At 38.4% G+C, this 11,681-nt stretch overlaps 1 pseudogene; it reads right to left on the reverse strand.

Annotated features, from left to right (window-relative positions):
- Positions 1–3,531: 3,531 nt before the first annotated feature.
- Positions 3,532–5,085, reverse strand: LOC101088846 (annotated as a pseudogene).
- Between the last annotated feature and the right edge of the window lie 6,596 nt (positions 5,086–11,681).

Here is an 11,681-nt window from a genome sequence, read left to right on the forward strand (position 1 = left end):
AAGATTTATCTGAAATAATACTTGTTTAGAGATTTAGAATAAAGAGAACACCATGTCAACACTTTTGATAATGTATCTAGAATGCCAATGTGCTTTATTACTCTTTTTGTTATTGGACTTCCCCTTTAAGATCAGTTATGACTCAGAACTTGTCCAGGTCATCCACCATGATTTCTCCACAAAACATTAATTTCCTGTCTCCTAAAGCATGTAGCACTTGTTTACACCATACATTCTAGTATGTATTTATACAGTCTGTTTATCTTTCTCTGATTTGATTTTTAAGTTTTTTTTTACAAAAACCTGTTAACAAGCTTAGAAAATAGAATAATGTCTTATACTGACTTATACAATTCAGTTACAAACCTAAGACAGTGTGAAACAAATAATAGCACCAATACATATTTTTTGAGCCTAACTGATGGAAGGTTTAGCATTTCTAAAATTTAATCTTTGGTGGATACCCAAAGTAACAAACTAAAGATGATTCCCTCAATTATGTATTTCAAACCACAGAGGTAGTGTCTAGAACAGAACCATAGATGATGGGAAGATTGGTCTTTCTATATCTCCTGTATTTTTCCATTGCTGAAATTATGCTTGCCTCCTAAAAATAATCTTCAATAAAAATTGCCTTCAAATTCTTAGGGACAAGCTGTCTACCTAGAGGAAAACTGGGAAATTACCTGGGAGAATTAGAGAACATACTGTAGGCAAGGGACAATGTAAAAGTAGAATTCATGGTCTTCAATGACTTTTAGAGTACCTGTGTACAAATGGAGAGCTATGAAAGTGGAAAGAGAATTCAAACCCTGGACAATGGAATTTGGAAAATATTGCTGCTTCAAACATTGGCCTTACCTAAAGGGGGCAGAGCTTCACAATAACTCATCATCATAAAAGATAAAAGACAGTGTGATTAAATCACTAGGAGTTGAAAGACAGGACATCATTAAGCATTCTCTCCACTGCTAACCCTGAGATTATGATGTGACCCTGTAGTCTCTAATGTTTGGGTTTGAATTTGACATGAAAGTTGTTGGCCTGCAAATGGGCCCTATAGGGTTTTAGCTGAAGCTAATTTTCCTGGAATTTCACATTTTGTATGATCTCATCCAGGCTATGTGATCTCAGTTGAGACTAGCCCAATATACAGAACCCCAAGCAGGTCTACCCTTTACTCCTGAGAGTGGGAGAAATTAAAAAGAAAATTGATCCACATGAAAAAAAATGCACAATAATTTGGGCCACATGTCCCAGTTAAAACAAAAAATGGACGTCACCTTGAGATTAAGCAAATGTGAATGTCCATGAAGCAGATAAAATTTGCTATTGTGGATGCAGAGGGAAGACCCAGCAGCAAAGGATACTAACCTCTTAGACAAATGAACAAATTCACCATTTTAAAACCAAAACGGGAAACCATCAGAATAAGGAAGTTTCATACAAAGGGTACAAAGAAAAAAAGGAATATTAAGGATATGCTGTATAACTCTTGGATATCCTACATGGAGTGTCAGACAGTGGAGAAAAGTTAATGCTGGCATACTTGCAGAATTATAACTGCTATCAAAGCTTCCAGAAGATGATCCCTTCTAATCATTGCCCTCATCCCATGAAGGGATCTGTAGTTATTTACCAATCAGTGACTCCCCCAACCAGAAAGTGAGTGACAGTGAGTGACTCAAGGACAAACAGCATGACCCTGGGCCTCCAGTTTTATCTTCAATGCCACAGTCAACCATGAGGCAAATATGCTACTCTTTTAGAGACCAAATTCACCAGTCACTTATGGACTTACTTTATGACTCAGTTAATATATTCTGTATCTCTCACAATGCCTACTGCAGTGATACTCACAGGACATACTCAATAAGTGATTGCTGGGCAAAACACACAATTGCTGAACACTCAAGGTTATCATGCTTTCAATGGTCTTATGATTATTTCTGATAAACAATTTTGAATTAGCCTGAAGTCAGTGTCTCTCTCTCTCTCTCTCTCTCTCTCTCTCTCTCTCTCTCTCTCTCTCTCAGACAGATGAGATTATTCTATTTCTTGGCATCTTTTTACTTTAATCCGTTAGCATCTAGTTAGGTATAAAATGACTGCTCCTAGGTTTAGGCTAAATATGGAGGGGGTTAGAGAAGTATAGTGTATGCAATAGAATAAACTCTAATTTGGCAACACTGAACACAAAGAAATGTGTGGTCAGTGCAGTTGTTATATTTAATGATAAAGGAATTTCTGGGCATAAACATTCACTTCAACTGAAGCTGTCCGAAGGACCTTCTCATTAACAGTGGAAGAAGCTACATTAGATTCATGGGGAATTGGAGGCTTTATCACGGTGGATCCCAGGGTAATCCTGATGCTTTTCTTTTAAATCAGGGAACCCTAGTGAGCATAGCTGATAAAGGTCTGGATTCAAGTAGGGAGAGTGTTTTCACATGCTAACAGTCAGACAAGGTAGTGTGGCCAGTGAGTATGCAATGGGTATAAATACAAAGTCATTATACATAGGTCTAATTTTGATTCCCTGTAGTGATAAGCTAAGTAAAGGATTTTGGGAGAGACAAATAAGAATTAAGTCAGATTGGATTTATTTAGGAATACCATAAAATTGAGTAAATGTCATTCACAATGATAGAAAGGAGTTAAGTATGACTTATACGAAATTTAATTAACAAAGCATACAGTGTCCACAAGGTAATTCTTTTTAAATTCTTTGGTTCCTGAAGAAAATTGTGCTAACAATTGAATCGTCTAGGGAAGCTTTTCTGTTATATACAAATTTAAACTGGTTTTCCCCAAACAGAGGGTGAATCCTTCCTAATAATATTTGAGTCTAAGTCTACTGACTAAGATTTGTACAGATCTAGAAGAAATTGCAGAAAACATCGTATTGGGCAGCACAGAAAACAGACTTGTGAGTTTATATTTCTCTGAGGGACTTAATATCCTTCCTCTGGCAAATAAGTAATCCCTCAATCTGAAGATGGCTTTTAAATGTTTTTAAATTCAGTATCATCTAAAACGTGTATTGTGTGAATAGCAATGTGAATTGAGCTCAATTAAACAAATATCATTGAACTCTGTACAGAGTATTTTTTTTAAACACACAAATGCCAATTTATTTTTTAAAGGATTCTATATAATTCTGTGGTTTGCTTATTTTTTTGTATAATTATAGAAACTTTGAAAACTATATAGGTTGTAAAACTATTAATAGTCATTCAGAAAAAAACTTTCCCTACCAGCAACCACCCAGGGGGGATTAAAAGTCCTGAAAAGAGGCCAGTTCAACATTTCCTTTACCCTAGTAGAAACAAAATGCAAAAAGATGAGAAGAAAACAGAAATCAACCGAGTCGTGTGTGGCCAGTGTCTCTCAGGAGTGTGGGCCTCAGCTGTTGCCTGGGTCCTGAAAGGCAAAGCCTACAGCATACGGGATGGCAGCTGGGAGATCTCACAACCACATCTCCCTCATGCCTTCACATCCATGTCCCAACCTAGCTGTCATGGGAATCCTTCAGCCAGTTTCTCTTCCACTGCTACGTGCATCTGTCCAGTTCTCTGCGTCCCCTCTGTCGTTTCTGTCTGCACACTCCACTTTCCACATCAAGTTTTCCATCTCAGCCTCCAGCTGAGCCTGCTGGTATTCAAAGAGCTTCTTCCTGGGTCCAGACTCCGTGTAACACGCAAAGAGTGAGTGTCCTGCAGGGTGTACTGGCTCTTGACCAAGAACTTGGCAGCATTCTGTAGGTACTGCCGATCATTCCAGGTCCCCAGATTATTCATGACCCTATCCTGAATCTTCTCAGGAATTTGCTGGTATGTCTGCACCCCCAGCTGCAAGCTCTTGTGGTTTTCCTATCTGTCAAAGTAGAACAAGTATTTCTTGAGGGCCTCCCTGGCCTGGGCTTGCTGCCTGGGCTTGACAATGTCAGGGTTCTCCTTGTACCAACTGCACTCATAGTACTCGTGCCATGGGTCTTAACAGTCTCCTAGACATATTCTGCACAAGTCATGTTTACACTTGGAGCATTGCATGTGATTGCAGCCTTCATTCTCAATGCAGGTGTCGCACTTGGGACAGTCTTTGTGAGCCCTAATGTAGTTGGCCGTTCAGCACGCTTCGTGAGCCATTTCCGGATTGTAGCGCAGTCTGTGGGGACGCGGTACGTCCGACACTTGAAGCATAAGACTTGGTTGCACTTATTGCACTTTACTCTGCAAGCTCTGGGCTCCTGTCCCCAAATAGCCATGGAGGCAGTCTGGACCAGGGCAAAGCTGGAGCTGGTGATGACTCTCCACATAGTCCCTCAAGTGGTAATGCCTGTATTTGTCTCTTAATTCTTCATTGGGCAACAGTGGAAGCACACAAAGTCCTCCGGTGTTTGGAGTGGCGGATCCTGAGCCATTCAAGAGACTCCCACACCCGCACCATCCTCGACAAGTATAAACGGGGCTGCTCCTAGAAGCTATGGCAAAAGTGCTGACAGGCAGGAGAGAGCAGGTTTTCCTTCTATGCAAACTGCATACACACTGCACATTGATGAGGGTGTGGGCTGTGGGGACATGTTTCAAGGAACAGGGCTGAACTTGAGCTTCAATGAGAGGTTGAGCAGAATTAGACTCGTATGTGTCCAATATCTCTGCAACGTGCCAGTGGAAATTAACTAATATAAGTTTAGCAACTGAATGAGATACCAGTGCCATAGGGAGGATGTACTGGTGGCAGTAAGCATCAGTGGTTTTTAGGACAGAGGCTAGGTATCATGTGCTCATTGAGGGCACCCTCAGACTCCTTATAGGTCAAACAGGTAAACTGGTGCTCTTCAGGATCAAAGGCGTTGGCCCCGTGCTGCTCCACATCACTGGCTACTCCCACATAGTAGACCTCTGTGCCCCCAGGGTCCTCATCTTCTTCCTCCTCCTCACGATTTGGGTCATAGTCCTTTTTATTGCTGTCAGACCCCTGGCTATTCATGTCCACCGACATCTAAGCATTCAGCCAAGTTGAATATCAGGGATTTTTTTTTCCCTCCCCTTTCCAAACTTTACCACTTTCTTAAATGCATTATTTTTTTTTCCTTCCGTAATTCTCGAAGGTCTTTCAAGAAGATGTCACTCACCCCAAATATTCTGTGTCATGTAATTTCCAGTAGGCGCTGCGGCCCGCCACTGCTGAGGCTGAGCAGGCCAAACTGGGTTCAGTCAGACCAGAGGGATCTGACACAGGTGAAGCAGTGGGCTGATCTCTGGGCTCCTTCCTCCCACAGAGTGGTGTCCGCAGCCCGGGAAGTGCTCTGTAGAAAGTATGTTTTATGTGTAGAAATAGTGTGATACATTTTAAGACTACCTTTTGTTGAGTTTTGTTAGGGACCCGTAACACATTGAATACTAAATATTGGCATATTTTGTCAGTATGCACATATGCTCACTCTTTAATTGGTTTAATTTTGCACATGTTTATAAGGATGAATTTGAGTTGAAAAAATAAAAAGGTAACTATTTCTTTACTGATTCATTGGCAAATTGAGATCCGTAGTTTATTCTAAATTAACTTCAAAGTTGAGAACTAAATATGTGGTCCCAGATGTTATTAAATGTTCAGAAAAATGGAACGAAAGAGAAAAATAAGTTTCAAAACTTAGGATTTATTTGGAAATTTTTTCGGAAAGGTACTATTTTTGCAATTAGTGGAAAGATAATTAAAACTGACATGTAACCAGGATATCACCAGGATGAAAGGAATAGCAAAGGGAATATAATCATTGGTATTGTAAAATGTTGTATGGTGACAGATGGCTATACCTGTGATGAGCATAGAATAATGTATAGAGTTGTCGAATCACTATGTTTTACGCTTGAAACTAATGTAGGATTGTGTGCCAGCTACATTTCAAACAGTAAATTTGGCATGTCACCCTTAGTTTTGGACAAAATAAGTGGAATGGTGTTCCATAGATTGATAAGGATAAGCAAATGTGAAGTTCAAAGGATTTTTCTTAATGTTTATTTATTATTGAGAGACAGAGAGAGACAGAGTGTGAGCATTGGAGGGGCCGAGAGACAGGAAGACACAGGTTCTGAAGCAGGCTCCAGGCTCTGAGCTGTCAGCACAGAGCCCGACGTGGGGCCCGACGTGGGGCTTAAACTCACAAACTGAGAGATCATGACCTGAGCCAAAGTTGGAGGTTTAACCTACTGAGCCACCCAGATGCCCCAAAGCATTTGGTTTTTTAAAGTTACTTATACAAAGGATTTTGACCTGGAAGGTATAAGTATATAGCAAGAAACTATCTAAAAGTTACTTATAATTTGAAGTTTGACAAATGAGTTCAACCTGACCTACCTTATATAATTGAATTTTGTACTTCAGATCTAATTAGTGTGAGCTTCTTACAGATATACTCTCAGTAAATAAAAATTGATTGAATTTAAATTTTTATAAGGGAAAATTGAATGTAAATAAGGTTGAAGAAATTCTAATTGGAAATATTCATTGTTCTTGAATTCATTTGTTTGATGATGTCAATTACAAGAACAGAAATTATCATGAATTGGTCTATTATTTGATCTTATTTCATTCTAATTAATGAGAAATAGATACACACTTTTTTAAAGGTAATGAGCCTGCAGTAATGTACTCCTCTCCTGTGGCACTGAGTACAGTCATTTTGGATTATCAATTTGGAAGAGAAATACATAAAGCAACAGCCCATGAGAGAAAGGCAAGGACGTTTGTTCTCTGAAAATAGTTATGCTTATGGGAAAATGTTTAAATTGCGGCAATATATGTGTTTGGCTACTTTGTTTGGATCCAAATAAATGGAGCTTTTTACGGATTCCCTACAAGTAATTTTAACAAGAGTGAGAATGTCTGAGAGTAAATTTAATAGCAAAGGAACTAAAACTATGTACAAGACAAGTGAAGTTTGAAGTTACTCAGACGCCATCTAGGTAGTTACCAGGGAACTTTGATAGACAATTTGAATGACACAGTAACCACCACCCAAACACTCTCAAAAATTCCATTTTGTCCCTTTCCAGTTACTTTCCCAAAACATTCTGACTTCTATCATGAATTATTATGCCTATTCTAGGATTTCAAGTAAAGAATCATATAGTATGTATTCCTTTGTAGTTATCTATATGGTTTCTTTCACTCAATAAAGTGCTATTGTGTATGATTCATCCATATTGTTGTTACATCAGTAATTTATTCCTTGCCTGAATATATCATGATTTGTTTACCTATATTACTGTTCATGAACACTTGGGCTGTTACCAGCTTTTGGCTTTTATAAATAAAGCTGCTATGAACTTTCACATACAAGCCTTTTTGTGAACATATCTTTACATTTATCTTGGGGAAATGCCTAAGAGTAGAATTGCTGGGCCATAGAATATTTTTTTTTACCTTTAGAAGTAACTATGAAACAGTCTCCAAACCTCTTTGATTCTCTACTTATTGTCTACCTTGTCACTAGTATTTTTATGATTAAGATTAGCTTATAAGCAAAGTTTACCTTAATATAAAAATTCTGCATGACTGGACATGGTTTACTGTATATTAAAAACTGGTAAAGAGAAGCATATTATAGTGGAAGAATAATGGCATCTTAAATATGTTTATGCCCTAATGCCTGGAACCTATGAATGTGATCTGTTACATGGCAATGAGAAATTCAGGTGGCAATTGGAATCAAGGTTGCTAATTAGCTGACATTGATATGGAAGATTTTTCTGGATTATCTGGCCAGGGCTAATGTAATCACAAGAGTCCTTGTAAGTGGAAGAGGGAGGGAGAAGGGAAGAGCCAGAGAGATGGCATGAGAAAGACTCACCCCAACCTTGCTGGTTTTGAAGATGAAGGAATGTGGCGACAAGCCAAGGAAGACAGACGACCTCCACACCTCCATAAAGGAAGGCTTCTAACTAAAAAGAGCAAGGAAATAAATTCTTTCCTAAAGCTGCCCTAGAGCTTCCAGTAGAAACACCGCCCTCCCCAGACTCATGATTTAGCATGAGACCAATAGAACTGCCATGTAATAAATCTGTGTTGTTTTAAGCCACTAAGTTGTGGCAATTTGTGACAGCAGCTATAAGACACTAATACACCAATGATGAGACCATACGAATTAAAAACATCATTTTGAAGCTCCAAATTGACATTAAGGACTCCAAACTGTATTTTTTTATTTTATTTTTTATTTTTAAAATTTACATCCAAATCAGTTAGCATATAGTGCAACAGTGATTTCAGGAGTAGATTCCTTGGTGTCCCTTACCCATTTAGCGCATCTCCCCTCCCACAACCCCTCCAGTAACCCTCAGTTTGTTCTCCATACTTATGAATCTCTTCTGTTTTGTCCCCGTCCCTGTTTTTATATTATTTTCATTTCCCATCCCTTATGTTCATCTGTTTTGTCTCTTAAAGTCCTCATATGAGTGAAGTCATATGATTTTTCTATCCCTTGGGTACATGCCTAGTAGTGCAATTGCTGGGTTGTAGGGTAGTTCTATTTTTAGTTTTTTGAGGAACCTCCATACTGTTTTCCACAGTTGCTGCACCAGCTTGCATTGCCACCAACAGTGCAAAAGAGATCCTCTTTCTCCGCATCCTAGCCAACATCTGTTGTTGCCTGAGTGGTTAATGTTAGCCATTCTGAAAGGTGTAAGGTGGTATCTCATTGTGGTTTTGATTTGTATTTCCCTGATGATAAGTAACGTTGAGCATTTTTTCATGTGGTGGTTGGCCATCTGGATGCCTTCTTTGGAGACGTGTCTATTCATGTCTTTTGCCCATTTCTTCACTGGATTATTTGTTTTTTGGGTATTGAGTTTGATAAATTCTTTATAGATTTTGTATACTAACCCTTTATCAGAAATGTCATTTGCAAATATCTTCTCCCATTCCGTTGGTTGCCTTTTAGTTTTGCTGATTGTTTCCTTTGCTGTGTAGAAGCTTTTTATTTTGATGAGGTCCCAGTAGTTCATTTTTGCTTTTGTTTCCCTGTCTCCAGAGACATGTTGAGTAAGAAGTTGCTGCGGCCAAGATCAAAGAGGTTTTTTTCCTGCTTTGCCCTCAAGGATTTTGATGGTTTCCTGTCTTACACTGAGGTCTTTCATCCATTTTGAGTTTATTTTTGTGTATGGTGTAAGAAAGTGGTCCAGGTTGATTCTTCTGCATGTCGCTGTCCAGTTTTCCCAGCACCACTTGCTGAAGAGATCGTCTTTATTCCACTGGATATTCTTTCCTGCTTTGTCAAAGATTGGTTGGCCATACGTTTGTGGGTCCATTTCTAGGACCTCTATTCTGTTCCACTGATCTGAGTGTCTGTTCTTGTGCCAGTACCATACTGTCTTGATGGTTACAGCTTTGTAGTATAGCTTGAAGTCTGGGATTGTGATGCCTCCTGCTTTGGTTTTCCTTTTCAAGATTGCTTTGGCTATTTGGGGTCTTTTCTGGTTCCATACAAATTTTAGGATTATTTGTTCTAGCTCTGTGAAGAATACTGGTGTTATTTTGATAGGGATTGCATTAAATATGTAGATTGCTTTTGGTAGTATCGACATTTTAACAATATTTGTTCTTCCTATCCAGGAGCATGGAATATTTTTCAATTTTGGGGGGCCTTCTTCAAGTTCTTTCATAGGCTTTTTATTGCTTTCCATGTATAGATTTCTCACCTCTTTGGTTAGATATATTCCTAGGTATTTTATGGGTTTTGGTGCAATTGTAAATGGATTGATTCCTTGATTTCTCTTTCTGTTGCTTCATTGTTGGTGTGTAGGAATTCAACCGCTTTCTGTACATTGATTTTATATCCTGCAACTTTGCAGAACTCATGGATAATTTCTACCAGTTTTTTGGTGGAATATTTTGGGTTTTCCATATAGAGTATCATGCCATCTGTGAAGAGTGAAAGTTTGACCTCTTTCTGGCTGATTTGGATGTATTTTATTTCTTTGTGTTGTCTGATTGCTGAGGCTAAGACTATGTTGAATCACAGTGGTGAGAGTGGACATCCCTGTCTTGTTGCTGACCTTAGGGGGAAAGCTCTCAGTTTTTCTCCATTAAAGATGTTATTAGTGTTGGGTCTTTCATATATGGCTTTTATGATTTTGAGGTATGATCCTTCTATACCTACTTTCTTGAGGGTTTTTATCAAGAAAGGATGCTGTATTTTGTTAAATGCTTTCTCTGCATCTATTGAGAGGATCATGTGGTTCTAGTCCTTTCTTTCATTGATGTGATGAATCATATTGATTGTTTTGTGGATATTGAACTGGCCCTGCCTCCCAGGTATAAATCCCACTTGGTCGTGGTGAATAATTTTTTTAATGTTTTGTTGTATCCAGTTGGTTAATATCTTGTTGAGGATTTTTGCATCCATGTTCATCAGGGAAATTGGTTTATAGTTCTCCTTTTTAGTGGGGTCTCTGTCTGGTTTTGGAATCAAGGTAGTGCTGGCTTCATAGAAAGAGTTTGGGAATTTTCCTTCCATTTCTATTTTTTGGAACAACTTCAAGAGAATGGGTATTAACTCTTCCTTAAATGTTTGGTAGAATTCCCCTGGAAAGCCATCTGGCCCTGGATTCTTGTTTTTTGGCAGATTTTTGATTACTAATTCGATTTCCTTACCGGTTATGGGTCTGTTCAAATTTTCTATGTCTTCCTGTTTCAGTTTTGGTAGTGTATATGTTTCTAGGAATTTGTCCATTTATTCCAGATTGCCCATTTTATTGGTATATAATTGCTCATAGTATTCTCTTATTATTGTTTTTATTTCTGTTGTGTTGGTTATGATCTCTCCTCTTTCATTCTGGATTTTATTTATGTGGGTCCTTTCCTTTTTCTTTTTGATCAAACTGGCTAGTGGTTTATCAATTTTGTTAATTCTTTCAAAGAACCAGCTTCTGGTTTCATTGATCTGTTCTACTGATTTTTTGGTTTCAATAGCATTAATTTCTTCTCTAATCTGTGTTATTTCCTGTCTTCTGCTGGTTTTGGGCTTTATTTGCTGTTCCTTTTCGAGCTCCTTAAGGCATAAGGTTAGGTTGTGTATCTGAGATCTTTCTTCCTTCTGTAGGAAGGCCTGGATGGCTATATATGCTCCCCTTATGACCACCCTTGCTGTGTCCCAGAGGTTTTGGGTTGTGGTATTATCATTTTCATTAAATTCCATATAATTTTTAATTTAACTTCTTGGTTAGCCCATTCATTCTTTAGTAGGATATTCTTCAGTCTCCAAGTATTTGTTACATTTCCAAGTTTTTTCTTGTGGTTGATTTCAAGTTTCATAGCGTTGTGGTCTGAACATATGCATGGTATGATCTCGATCCTTTTGTACTTACTTAGGGCTGATTTGTGTCCCAGTATATGACCATTCCATGTGCACTGGAGAAGAATGTATATTCTGCTATTTTTGGATGAAATGTTCTGAATATATCTGTAAAGTCCATCTGGTTCAGTGTGTCATTCCTTGTTGATTTTTTGATTAGATGATCTGTCCATTGCTGTGAGTGAGGTGTTGAAGTCTCCTACTATTATGGTATTACTGTCGATGAGTTTCTTTATGTTGTGATTAATTGATTTATATATGTGGGTTCCTCCACATTTGGTGCATAAATGTTTACAATTGTTAGGTCTTCTTGGTGGATAGGCCC

The sequence above is a fragment of the Felis catus genome, chromosome B3 (genome assembly GCF_018350175.1).
Source record: "Felis catus isolate Fca126 chromosome B3, F.catus_Fca126_mat1.0, whole genome shotgun sequence".
NCBI lineage: Eukaryota > Metazoa > Chordata > Mammalia > Carnivora > Felidae > Felis > Felis catus.